This window comes from Anas acuta, chromosome 1 (assembly GCF_963932015.1).
Source record: "Anas acuta chromosome 1, bAnaAcu1.1, whole genome shotgun sequence".
Taxonomy (NCBI): domain Eukaryota; kingdom Metazoa; phylum Chordata; class Aves; order Anseriformes; family Anatidae; genus Anas; species Anas acuta.
The window spans coordinates 404,429-408,262 of record NC_088979.1 but is presented as its reverse complement, the minus strand read 5'-3'; the positions used below and the strand labels follow the sequence as shown (position 1 = coordinate 408,262).

Genomic DNA, 3,834 nt, shown 5'->3' with positions numbered 1-3,834 from the left:
CACCCTCCCGTGGCCAGCTCATTTCAGCTGCCCGAGGTGGGTGCTGCTCCAAGGAGCTGTGCTCTTCCCCACTGCAGAGAGATGGTAAAGCTCCCAGAGACACAAACTCTCATTTTCCACTGCCTGTGAAGGGGAATAGGTATCCCTGCATCTGCTTGGTGCCACTTTCTGTGCTGGAGCAGGGCGCAGCCCCTTTTCCTCTCACAGCATCATGAGGACACTTGGTCTCAGTGAAATCCCGGGGTGCAGGTGGGGGATCGGTCATTTTGTGGAGTCCATCAAGCTGTACCTGTTAAAATGAGCCATCACTGAGACAACCATCAGGATTCGCTCTTACTTTTCCCTTCCATAGTGCTCAGGCTCTTTCTGACAGGCTGTGACACGCGGGAGCTTTGTGTGGACCCGATCTCAAGCCCAAGAGGGCCTTGCATTCCTTGGAGGGGCCCCGAGGGCTCCCCTCTCGTCTCCCCACCAGCCCACCTCAGCTCACACTCTGCCAGCTCAGCACAGCTCCTGGCTCCATGGCAGTGGTAGTGGCGTGCTGCTGTCCTGCAGAAAGAGGGGATGAGACAGGGAAGTTCCCCAGGTTTTGGTGCAAGCAGCTGATGCAGCGTTGATCCAGCCTGCTGTGTGTGAAGCGCTGCTGGAGCTGTAGGTGAAGAGATGGGGCACAGCCGAAATTTGGGGCAATTACACAACACCTCTGACAGATCCTGTGCTCCCAGGGTAGAGACTGAGGTGGGAATTACCACTGCTTTAACTGCTCCTGACAGATGCTTGTGTCTGAAGATAACCTTGTCCTGTAACTCCTCCTCCTTCCCCTCCACACAATGCGGAGGTGATCTTTGGTAAGCATCTCTAAAGGACCAGAGAGAACTCCCACACACTGAAGTCTGCATCTTCGTGTAAGCCCAGGTCAAGCTACAGAACTCACTCCGTCCTTGCAGTTACTCAGGGGTGCTGGTTGGGGCATCAAACTGTGTGCTGAGGCAGGAAGGGCAAAGAGAGGTCCGGGGGAACAGAGGATTTCAGCACAGAGTGGAAATAGTTCTGCATTTTTCTGAACAGATAGGTGGATCTAGGAATTTATAAATGTAATGGTTTCACAGGTGCTCACATTGTTTCAAGCGCTTTCCTAGACTTACAGGTGGATGTTTCAGGTAAGGTGACATGGACCTCCATAACAGAGCTCACTCAGCTGTCAAAACCAGGCATTTCCAGAGCAGTTTCTTAAAAAAATTCCTATGCATTATTTCATTCCCACAGGCCTCCACAGAACATCCTTGTAGGAGAGTAGGGTGGAAAGACCTCTCTGGAAGGTGCTAAAGATCCAATTTGGCGTGGGGCTGTGGGAAGCTCAGTGACCCTCAGTGATGTGTGCTGAGAGCGTGCTACAGCCCCAAACCATGCCAGGGTGCATGGGAGCCCTGTGGTGGGTGATCCTTCAAAGACAGCTGAGGACCAGAGCCAGACATGCAGAGCAAGCCTGGGACTCCAGACACCACAGTCCTTGAGTACTGTCCCCATCCCTCCTGGCAGCATGAGACACTGCCTTCCCTCATTAGAAAACATCCCTTAGAAAATGTTCTGTAAAAGCAGTGCCATTTCTCCTCCCTGTGTTTCTGGTGGGAGGGTATTCAGAGACATCCCACCATAATACAGCTTCCTTGCAACTTCCAGTTTACTTCTATCTGTGCCCAATTTTCACATGTTGCTTTGTGAGTAATTACTGTATTTCAGCTTAGGCAGATCTGTTTTCCCTCCAAGGGTTTGTACTTGGCCTCTGTTTTGCTGTGTTTTGTGTTGTGTTTTGTTAAAAGGACCGAGCTCTACTGATCTTTGTTTCTAAGAAAGCTGCTACATTTGCACAAGCAGTTCGGCATCTCATCCATTGTCTTTCACTGGAAATTCCCAGCAAAAGCACAAAAATCAAGAACAGGATTCACCACAGCCCTCTAATCACAATGACACTTCCCTTCCTCAGCTAGTATTTGCACAGTCACTCAGTCACTCGTGGACCTTTTTTTTTTTTTGATGGGATGAGATGGAGCATCCCTGTTTCATCTCACCTGGGACCAACAGCAGCCAGACCAGCACTCTAACATTCTTTCTGGGTGGTTTTCCAGCATGGGAATCCAGTCGGATGTGGTCTGCTGTTCTCCTCTGCTCTGTGTAGCTCCTGGTGCTGCTGGGGAACTGGACTGTCCTTGCCATAATAAAGGCAGAGCAGAGTCTCCATGCACCCATGTATCTACTCCTTGCCATGCTAGCTGTGGCTGACCTGGGCTTGTCCACATCTGTGTTCCCAACCATGCTGAGGATGCTGTGGCTGGAGGGCAGAGAGATCAGCTCCAGCACCTGCTTTTCCCGAATGTTCTTCATTCACAGCTTCACAGATATCGAATCTGCCACCATTCTGGCATTCTGGCCTTTGATCGTTACATGGCCATCTGCCACCCCCTACGATATTCCTCCATCCTCACCAACTCAGTGATCACCAAGATATGTGTGGCAATTGTCATAAGAACCATCCTCTTCCAGTTCCCACTCCCAATCCTACTGACCCAGCTGTGCTTCTCCAGGGCCAGCAAGCTCACCCATCCCTACTGCTTGCATCCAGATATCATCAAACATGCAGACTCTGACACAAAGATCAACAGTGCCTGTGGCCTTTTTGTGCTACTCTCCACACTGGGTTTGGACTTGCTCTTTGTGCTCCTGTCCTACCTTCTGATCCTCACGACCATCCTGAACCTTGCAACTTGGAGAGAGCGTCTGAAAGCCCTCAACAACTGCATCTCCCATGTCTGTGCTGTCCTGCTCTTCTTTATCCCCATGATCTGCCTCTCCATGAGGCACTGGTTTGGCAAACACGTGTCTCCCCAGGTCTACACTTTCACAGCCAACCTCCATTTCCTTGCTCCACCCATCCTGAATCCCATCGTTTACAGCATGAAAACCAAAGTGATCCGGAGACGGATACTGAGGCTGCTCTGCCAGCGAGGGGTCCACAAGTCCAGGGCTGCCATTTTCCAGTAAAGCCATTATGATGGCTACTGCCAGCTGTCCTATGTAAAGTTCAACCCCCAGGAAGACCAGCTGGGAGAGGGGAACACGCCAAGCACTTCTGCCAATGTAAGGATAGGGGGAAGGTAAAAGGTATATGGAAAGAGAAGGATAGGTGCAATGCATTACCTGCAATGCAAGACCAAAAGGATATTTGGTTAAAGGTTTCCCAGCATATAAACGGAGGCAAACTACATCTAGATTCACAAACACCAAACCTCGGAGACAATACCACAGACCACAATGTTGAAGTCAGGGACTGAGGGGCCACTGGAGGAGCCAGGAGGAAAAAGGTTCAAGCAGAACTGCTGAGAAGGCAGAAAGAAAGTCATCATGGGTCCCCTGGGAAAGAGCGGATGGTGGGAGATAGTTGAGGGGGCTTGGGGGATCGTGTAGAACTTTATAGGGGACAACTTAGGGAGCTTGTGGGAAAGGTGAGATATTTTATGCAGTGCTCAGGAGAAGGGCCAAAGGTGAGGAAAAGGATCCAGGGAGGAACTGGGATGGGAAGGTGGAGGGGGTGGTAAAGGGGCTGATCAAGTGCAAGCAAGTTGCTAATCAATACACCCTCCAGGCCATGCGCCTGGCCACCACAGCCTGTCTTGTCTTCTTTCCTGTGACTTTACTGTCTGTGTGGGGGGGAATTTGTGTGGGACTTGGCAACAAACAACAAGCTGGAGTAACTGGTGAGCAGGAGGAGACTGGGGACTGGAAAGACCGAGGGCTGGAGCTGGAGAGTGGGCAAATGGGGTCTAGGGTCTGGACTTG

The 3,834-nt window shown here is 51.0% G+C and overlaps 1 pseudogene; it reads left to right on the top strand.

The window, feature by feature from the left end:
- Positions 1 to 1,151: 1,151 nt before the first annotated feature.
- Positions 1,152 to 3,039, top strand: LOC137850037 (olfactory receptor 51L1-like; annotated as a pseudogene).
- Positions 3,040 to 3,834: the final 795 nt, after the last annotated feature.